The 9,467-nt window shown below is 40.4% G+C and overlaps 1 pseudogene; it reads left to right on the top strand.

The window, feature by feature from the left end:
* The first annotated feature begins 738 nt into the window (after positions 1-738).
* Positions 739-9,192, top strand: LOC125827310 (uncharacterized; annotated as a pseudogene).
* The last annotated feature ends 275 nt before the right edge of the window (positions 9,193-9,467 follow it).

The following is a 9,467-nucleotide window of genomic DNA, read 5'->3' as shown; positions in this document are numbered from 1 at the left end:
GTTTTTTTGAGCTGTGATTCTATGTAGACTAAATGTAACGATCGGTTCCCGTCGTTATAGAAAAACCAACGGGGAAAAATTTTGGGCCGAAAAACTTTTTCGTAGTAACTTGGGATTTTCCAACCTAGTCCAGAATTGGACGAAATCGAAGTCGGTAAGGTCTAGGAAAATCTGGTAACAATTGGGTGATCTAATTTTGAATTTGATCACATGAGTAGATATCTAAGACGTTAAGGAACCCATACGACCTTACATAATTGAATTCGAGTGAGAAGGTGTGTTGTGAAGTGGGAATATTGGAATTATTAAATTTACTCACTATTCTGTGCAAGACGCTATGGCGGGAATTTGTGCCGCCAGGGCGGGGCCACTGTAGCAGGGTGAGTACTGCTGTGGCGGGACAGACGCGACTTAAGTCAGAAATAAACCCCAAAAATATTTTATTCTGCACTTTTTGACTTTGAGAGCTAGGAGATGACCCCATGTGCTTTCTTGACAGTTTTCACCATTCTTAAGGCTAAAGGTAAGGTTTTAACTCCCCGAACCCATTTTTCGATCCGTTGAATGTAATCTAGTGGGTAATTATCGACGGAGGAGGGTGGTTTCGATATGGGAATTATGGTGTAAAAAGCCATAATTTGGATATTGGGATCATGGATTTGATCTAGGGTTTATAAAATTATTGGTAATTCAGATAATTAGTTATTGTTTATTGATTTCCATGTTATATTAATTGTTTGTAGACCAAGAACACGAGGAACGAATCCGGAAAGGGAAGAATCATGTTTCTTAGGGGATCAAACTTGTTTCGAGGTAGGTGATGGTTGTGATTTCATGTGGTGTGATGTATGTTGTTCTTGCTTCATTATAATACGTGTATGTGCGCGAATGTTGCTTTATTGATCACATTTATTGTAAATGAGGATAGATGAATGATGAATGCCATGAATCATGACTTGATTGTATGATTATGAGAATATATTTTATGATTGTGATTGTGGCTTGTTGAATGGATCGGGTGTTGCATTTTGATACACTAACTTGAGTCGGTTGCCACGTTCCGGCATAAACATGAGATCGGTTGCCACATTCCGGCATAAACATTGGATCGGGTACCACGTACCGGTACGCTAACAGTTTGGGTGTGGGTTGCATGAGAGGACCATCAATTTGACATAACTGTGATATTTGAGAATTATGAAACTGCTCGTTGTTCATAAGTTATATTGATATTGTATATGTTCGGTGTATGCATGTTATTATTGTGTTGTAATGACTTATGTATGTTGCACTTATTGGGATAGCCGCGTGATCCTACCAGTACACTGTGGTTGTGTACTGATACTACACTTGCTCTTTCTTTGTTGAGTACATGGCATCTTCAAGCGGCTATTGACATACCTCGCTTAGAAGATCAATGATCGTTTCGAATTCAACGGTGAGCCAGTTTTTCTGGGCTGCCATGAGTTCTCTTTCAGTTTATGTCCACCTTTCAGACTTAGACTAGTTCTTTAGATTTTTAGTGTTTAGTATGGGGTTGTACCCCTTCTTGTTTAGACTTATGGTTGAACCTTAGATATTTTGGTACATTGACTTTAAGGTTCTAGATAGTATTTCCGCATTTGTTTGGTTAGACTATTGTTGGAGTTTGTGGAAACTCCCTATTTTTCTTTTCTTAGACATTTAAACCTGCTTTCGTATCTTTAAATTCCTTAGTTTTTGGTTAAGTTGTTTAGTTGGGTTGTTGTAGTGGTTCTCCCACCGGAGGATTAGTGTGGGTGTTAATCACGACGGTCTGGGTTGTGACAAACATGGTATCAAAGCCTAGGTTCGTTGATCTCGATGTACCAAAATGAGTCTAGTAGAGTCTTGCGGAACGGTACAGAGACATCTATACTTTTCTTCGAGAGGCTATAAGACTTTAGGAAATCTCTTTGTTTTATGTTGTTTCCTTTCATTCTATAACTTGATTCCAATTGGTATCTGGCGATTCAAATTGGTATCTAACCTCCTTCACTCTTTTGTCAGCAGATGGTTAACACTAGGTTCAACGGCGTCAGGCCCGTAGCTCCTGTCAATGCTCCAGCTAAGGAATCTGCAGCGAGAGGTCGCGATCGAGGTAGGGGTAGAGGAAGAGTTAGGGATAGAGACCGATGAAGGGTGGCGCCTACTAGGGATGGAGCACCGGTTGAAGATGCTCCCAGGAATGAGGCTCCTCCTGCGCATCATGAAGAGGTAGAGGAGAATATCGAGGTTGAGAATGAAGAGAATGTAGGAAAAGAGGAAGAGGTGCAGGCTGAGACTACAAGTATTCCTCCCATAGACCCAGTGTTAGCTCAACTAATCATGTCGTTCTTGAAAGGATTGGTTGGTCCTGGAGTGCTTCCCTCTGTTCAAGCAACTCAAGCTCCCACCAATCCCCCTATTGCTATCACTGTCCCCAAGGTGGGTGGAAATATAGGTAATGATGCTTTCTTCCATCCTTTGTTGGGTCCTGTTATGACTGGTAATGAGCATGAGATGTTGACTAAGTTTTTGAAGTTGAAACCACCTGTGTTCCATGATTCTGAGAGTGAGGATGCATATAAGTTCATCCTAGATTGCTATGAGAGAATTCATAAGTTGGGAATTGTCCATCAGTATGGGGTTGAGTTTGTGACTTTTCAGCTTCAAGGTGAGGGTAAGCAGTGGTGGAGAGCTTATGTGGAATGCAGATCTTCAGTTTTACCCCTACTTACTTGGACCCAATTTCATGCTCTGTTCTATGAGAAATATGTGCCTCAGACTTTGAGAGATCGCAAGAAAGATGAGTTCATGGCTTTGGAGCAAGGTGGTATGTCTGTGGCTGCTTATGAGGCCAAGTTCCATGCCTTGTCTAGATATGCTACGCAATTGGTGACTACTGAGGAGGAGAGGATCCGTTTATTTATTGAGGGACTAAATTCTGAGTTGCAAGTATTGTTTGTTCATATGACCTCTGCAGGAAAAAACTTCAATGAGGTAACAAACTTTGTGAAGAAAGTGGAGGGGGTGATGCGAGACGGTCATGCTAAGGCATTGGCTAAGAAAACCAAAAATTCAGGCAACTTTCAGGGATCTTACTCCAGAGGTTTCGGGAGGCCGACTCTTGCAGCCTGACCAATTCAGTCTACTATGCCCCCTTCTACTGGTAACTACTCTGGAACTCCACCTCAGAATTTGATTCAGGATAGCCAGGGAGCCACCCCTTCAGCGGGCAACAGTCCATCTTTTGATGGTACATGTTACAACTGTAGAGAACCTGGGCATATAAGGAGAGATTGTCCCACCCGTGCATGTTGGATTCCATGCAACAACAATCTAGAGTAGTGGTACCTGCGGGAAATGGTAATAATGGTCGAGGGCGTCCACAAGGTGGGCGAGGAGGAAATCAGCGAGGCCATGGAGGTAGGGGAAATGGTAACACAGGAAGAGGTATAATGCAACCATGCATGAAAGTCACCCTCCACGATGATAGGGCTCAGTGTTATGCCTTTCCGAGGAAGATCGAGGTAGAGGCGTCTGACACAGTGATTACATGTACTATTCTTGTCTGTGACCGAATGACTAATGTGTTATTTGATCCGGGTTCTACTTATTCTTATGTGTTCGTGCGATTTGCCTTAAAATCTAATATGAATTGTGATATACTTGATGGCCCCATCCATGTTTCTACCCTAGTTGGAGAGTCTGTCATAGTCACCCATGTCTATTGTGCTTGTCCTATTTTGTTTATGGGTTTCCAAACTTGGGCTGATTTGGTGATTTTGGATATGACTGACTTTGATATAATCTTAGGTATGACTTGATTGTCCCCCTATTATGCTGTGCTTAATTGTAATACTAAGTCTGTAACTCTAGAAACTTCGGGAAGGGAAAAATTAGAGTGGGAATGGGTGTACAAGCCTAAGCAAACTAAGATCATATCCTCCATTCGGGCAAGGAAACTGGTAGGGCAGGGTTGTTTAGCTTATTTGGCCCATATTCGGGATGTGGAGGTTGAGTCTCAATCTATTGAGTCTATTTCTGTGGTGTCAGAATTTAGAGAAATGTTTCCTAATAATTTGCTTGGTATGCCTCCGGATAGAGATATATATTTCTATTGATTTAGAACCTGGTACTCGTCCCATTTCCATCCCTCCATATCGCATGGCTCCGATAGAATTGAGAGAGCTTAAGCTCAAATCCAAGAACTTCTTGATAAAGGATTCATTCGTCCTAGATCTTCCCCGTGGGATGCTCTACTTTTGTTTGTTAAGAAAAAAAGATGGTAATAGGAGGATGTGTATAGAGTACCGACAATTGAATAGGGTCACCATTCGAAACAAGTACCCATTGCCTCGAATATATGATCTTTTTGACCAATTGCAAGGTGCATCAGTTTTCTCTAAGATTGATCTAAGGTCTGGTTACCATCAGTTAAAGATTAGGCCTAGGGATGTGCCCAAGACGACGTTTAGAACCCGTTATGAGCACTACGAGTTCCTAGTTATGTCTTTTGGTTTGACTAATGCGCCTGCAACTTTCATGAGTTTGATGAATGGAGTGTTCAAACCCTTTCTCGATTCGTTCGTGATAGTCTTCATTGATGATATTTTGGTCTATTCAAAAAGTGAGGAAGAGCATGCCGACCATCTACGTATTGTTCTGGGTGTTCTTGGGAAACAAAAGTTATATGCGAAATTCTCTAAGTGTGAATTTTGGTTGACTTCGGTTGCATTTTTGGGGCATGTAGTTTCAAAAGAAGGGGTAATGGTAGATCCCTAAAAGATTAAGGCGATTAAGAATTTGGTTCGGCCTAGCTCTGTGACAGAATTTAGGAGTTTTGTGGGGATCGCTAGCTATTATTGTCGATTTGTGAAGAACTTTGATTCTATTGCCACTCACTTGACATATTTGTCCAAAAGGGAGATACCATTTGAATGGACTGAAAAATGTGAGGAGAGTTTTCAAAAGCTCAAGACTCTTTTGACCACCGAACCTACTCTATCACTTTCGGTTGAAGGTAAACATTTTATTATTTATTGTGCTGCTTCACATTCGGGTTTGGGTGCTGTGTTAATGCTGGATAAGAATGTTATAGCTTATGCCTTGCGACAGTTGAAGGTGCATGAGAGAAATTATCCAATGCATGATTTGGAGTTGGCAGCGGTAGTGTTTGCTCTTAAGAACTGGCGGCATTATCTCTATGGTGTTAAGTGTGAGGTGTTACTGATCATTGTAGTTTGCAGGATGTGTTCACTCAGAAGGATCCGAATTTGAGCAAGAGAAGGTGGATGGATCTACTTAAGGATTATGATGTGACCATCCAATACCATCCGGGTAAGGCTAATGTAGTGGCAGACGCTTTGAGTCAAAAAATGATGAGTATGGGTATTCTAGCTGGCTTGAGTGTAACCAAGTGACCTTTGACAAAAGAAATTAAGACCTTGGAGTCTAAGTTCATGCAGTTGGGCATCTCAGAAAGAGGTGGGGTGTTAGCTAGCTTTGAAGTAAGGGCCACGTTCATTGAGGAGATCAAGGCCAAGCAGTTCGATGATGAAAATTTGAATGAACTTAAGAAGAATACTCTGATTGGTAAGACACAAGAGACCACTCTTGATGTGAAAGGTGTGCTCAGTTTTAAATGAAGGATTTGTGTTCCTAGAATAGATGACTTGATTCGGAAATTGTTGACAAAATCCCATGGTTCGCGATATTCCATTCATCCGGGTGTGACCAAGATGTACCAAGATTTGAAGCGAATTTATTGATGGTCGGGAATGAAGAAAGATATAGCTGAGTTTGTGGCTAAGTGTCAAAATTGCCAACAAGTAAAGTATGAACATCAAAGGCGTGCAGGTTTTCTTCAAAGAATGCCAATTCTGGAATGGAAGTGGGAAATGATAGTTATGGACTTCGTGGTTGGTCTTCCCAAGACTTTGGGGAAGTTTGATTCTATTTGGGTAGTGGTTGACAAAATGATTAAATCAGCCCATTTTATTCCGGTAAGAATAGATTACAATGCTGAAAATTGGCTAAGGTTTATGTGAAAGAGATAGCGAAGTTGCACGGGGTTCCCCTTTCTATCATCTCAAACCGTGGTACCCAATTTACATCCAAGTTTTGGAGAAAGTTACATGATGAATTTGGCACATAACTCACTTTTAGTACCCCTTTCCATCCACAGACGGACGAGCAGTCAGAGAGGACTATTCAAGTGTTAGAAGACATGTTGATGGCATGTGTGATTGATTTTGGAGGTTATTGGGATAAGTTCTTACCTTTGTGTGAGTTCTCCTATAATAATAGTTATCACTCCAACATTGATATGGCACCATTTGAGGCACTTTATGGGAGGGGATCACCCATAGGATGGTTCGAGGTTGGAGATGTGAAACCTTTGGGGGTTGATTTAGTGAAGGATGCTCAAGATAACGTGAGAAACATCTAAGCTAAGCCTTTAGCGGCCCAGATTAGACAAAAGAAGTATGCAGACCATAAGGTAAGAGACGTGGCATTTCAGATTGGTGAACATGTTCTTCTGAAGGTATCACCCATGAAAGGGGTGATGAGATTTGGCAAGAAGGGCAAACTAAGTCCGCGATACATTGGTCCCTTTGAGGTTCTTGAATGTGTAGGGCTAGTGGCTTATAGATTTGCTTTACCTCCTAACCTATTGGGAGTTCATCCGATATTTCACGTGTCCATGTTGAAGAGATATCATGGTGACCGGGATTACATTATAAAATGAGACTCAGTTGTGTTAGACAAAGACCTTCAGTATGAGGAGGAATTGATTGCGATTCTTGATCATGATGTGTGTAAGTTGAGGACCAGAGAGATTAAGTACGTGAAGGTACAATGGAAGCATCATCCAGTTGAGGAAGCTACTTGGGAAATCGAGAAGGATATGTGAGACAGGCATCCCCAATTGTTCATCGATCCAGGTACTACTCCATTCTTTCTTTAGCCTATTATTCCTAAGTTTGTTACTTAAGGACGAGTGATGGGTATATTGGTATCTATTGTAACGACAAGTTCCCGTTGTTATAGAAAAGCCAACAGGGAAAAATTTTGGGCCAAATTTTTTTTCATAGTAACTTGGGATTTCCCAACCTAGTCCAGATTTGGATGAAATCGGAGTGGGTAAGGTCTAGGGAAATCTGGTAACAATTGGTTGATCTAATTTTGAATTGATCACATGAGTAGATAACTAAGACGTTAAGGAAACATACGACCTTACAGAATTGCATTCAGGTGAGTAGAACTCCTGAAACTGGTCTTAGCGTGAACGGGTAGTTTTTGAGTGTCGTTAGCTGACGGTGTGTTGTGAAATGGGGATATTGGAATTATTAAATTTTCTCACTGTTCCGTGTAAGCTGCTATGGTAGGAATTTATGCCGCTAGGGCGGGGCCGCTGTAGTGGGGTGAGTACCGCTGTGGCGAGAAAGATGCAACTTAAGTCGAAAATAAACCCCAAAAATGTTTTATTCTGCACTTTTTAACTTTGAGATCTAGGAGACGACCCCAGATGCTTTCTTGATGGTTTTTCATCATTCTTAAGGCTAAAGGTAAGGTTTTAACTCCCCGAACCCATTTTTCGATTCGCAGAATGTAATCTAGCGGGTAATTATCGATGAGGGAGGGTTTTGATCTGGGAATTATGGTGGAAAAAGCCCTAATTTGGATATTGGGATCATGGGTTTGATCTAGGGATTATAGGATTATTTGTAATTCGGGTAATTAGTTATTTTTTATTGCTTTCCATGTTATATTATTTATTTGTAGACCAAGAACAAGCAGAACGAATCTGGAAAGGAAAGAATCAAGTTTCTTAGGGGATTCAAGCTTGTTTCGAGGTAGGTGATGGTTGTGATTTCATGTGGTGTGATGTATGTTGTTCTTGCTTCATTATAATACGCGTATGTATGCGAATATTGCTTTATTGATCACACTAAAATGAGGATAGATGAATGATGAATGCCATGAATTATGACTTGATTGTATGATTATAAGAGTGTACTTTGTGATTGTGATTGTGAATTGTTGAATGGATTGGGTGTTGCATTTCGACACACTAACTTGGATCGGTTGCCACGTTCCGACATAAACATTGGATCGGGTACCACGTGCCGGTACGCTAACAATTTGGGTGTGGGTTCCATGAGAGGACCATCGATTTGACATAACTGTGATATTTGAAAATTGTGAAACTGTTTGTTGTTCGTAAATGATATTGTTATTGTATATGTTCGGTGTATGCATGTTATTATTGTGTTGTAATGACTTATGTATGTTGCACTTATTGGGATAGCCGCGTGATCCTACCAGTACACTGTGGTTGTGTACTGATACTGCATTTGCTCTTTCTTTGTTAAGTACATGGCATCTTCAAGCGGCTATTGACATACCTCGCTTAAAAATCATTGATCGTTTCGAATTTAAGGGTGAGCCAGTTCTTCTGGGCTGCCATGAGTTCTCTTTCAGTTTATGTCAACCTTTCGGACTTAGACTAGTTCTTTAGATTTTCTTGTGTTTAGTGTGGGGTTGTACCCCTTCTTGTTTATACTTATGGTTGAACCTTAGATGTTTTGGTACAATGGCTTTTAGGTTCTAGGTAGTATTACCGCATTTGTTTGGTTAGACTTTTGTTGGAGTTTATGGGAACTCCCTATTTTTATTTTCTTAGACATTTAAACCTGCTTCCATATCTTTAAATACCTTGGTTTTTGGTTAAGTTGTTTAGTTGGGTTGTTGTAGTGGTTCTCCGACTGGAGGGTTAGTGTGGGTGCCAATCACGACAGTCTTGGTTGTGACACTAAATATATCGTATTGTGGTTTATGTTTTGGGTCGTGCTGATTCTTTGATTCTACTGCCTTACATATACATTACACTATATTTTATAGACGTTTTCATTGCTTGGTGTTGCTGCATTCATGTATGTATGTTATGTATTTCACAAGGATCTTTATGTATGTGGTTGAGTTAAGTTTATGGTTGATACACTCCATTCTTTATGCAATTGTTTGATTCTAAAGTATTCTCTTTGCCTTGTGTTACTAATGGTTATGTAGGGACCTTTACCTAACTATTTATTATTAATGCTTTATCTTATAGGATTGTATATGTTTGTTATGGGATTTGCAACTGATTGTGACTATGTTGGCCTTGTTGTTAGTTTTGGCTTTTAGATAGTAGCCTGGGCGACTTGTATTGTATTCTCTTCTATTTTAACTTTATCCATTTCATTTATTTCTATATAGCTTGGCCTTAATAGTGTGTGTTTTAATTTCAGTAGTTTGCTCGGTCAAGTAAAGCATCGGGTGCCAATGGCCCTTCTCTAAATTTAGAGTGTGATAAACTTGGTATCAGAGCAATGTCATAACTTAGGGTGTTAACAAGTTATGTCTAGTAAAGTCTTGCTTATAGGTGTGTTTTGAATCACACTTATAAATTGTTACACCTC

The sequence above is a fragment of the Solanum verrucosum genome, unplaced genomic scaffold (genome assembly GCF_900185275.1).
Source record: "Solanum verrucosum unplaced genomic scaffold, falcon-dt-bn FXZP01000106.1, whole genome shotgun sequence".
Lineage (NCBI taxonomy): Eukaryota > Viridiplantae > Streptophyta > Magnoliopsida > Solanales > Solanaceae > Solanum > Solanum verrucosum.
Note: the sequence above shows the minus strand (reverse complement) of the source record. Positions and strands in the feature narration are given on the sequence as shown.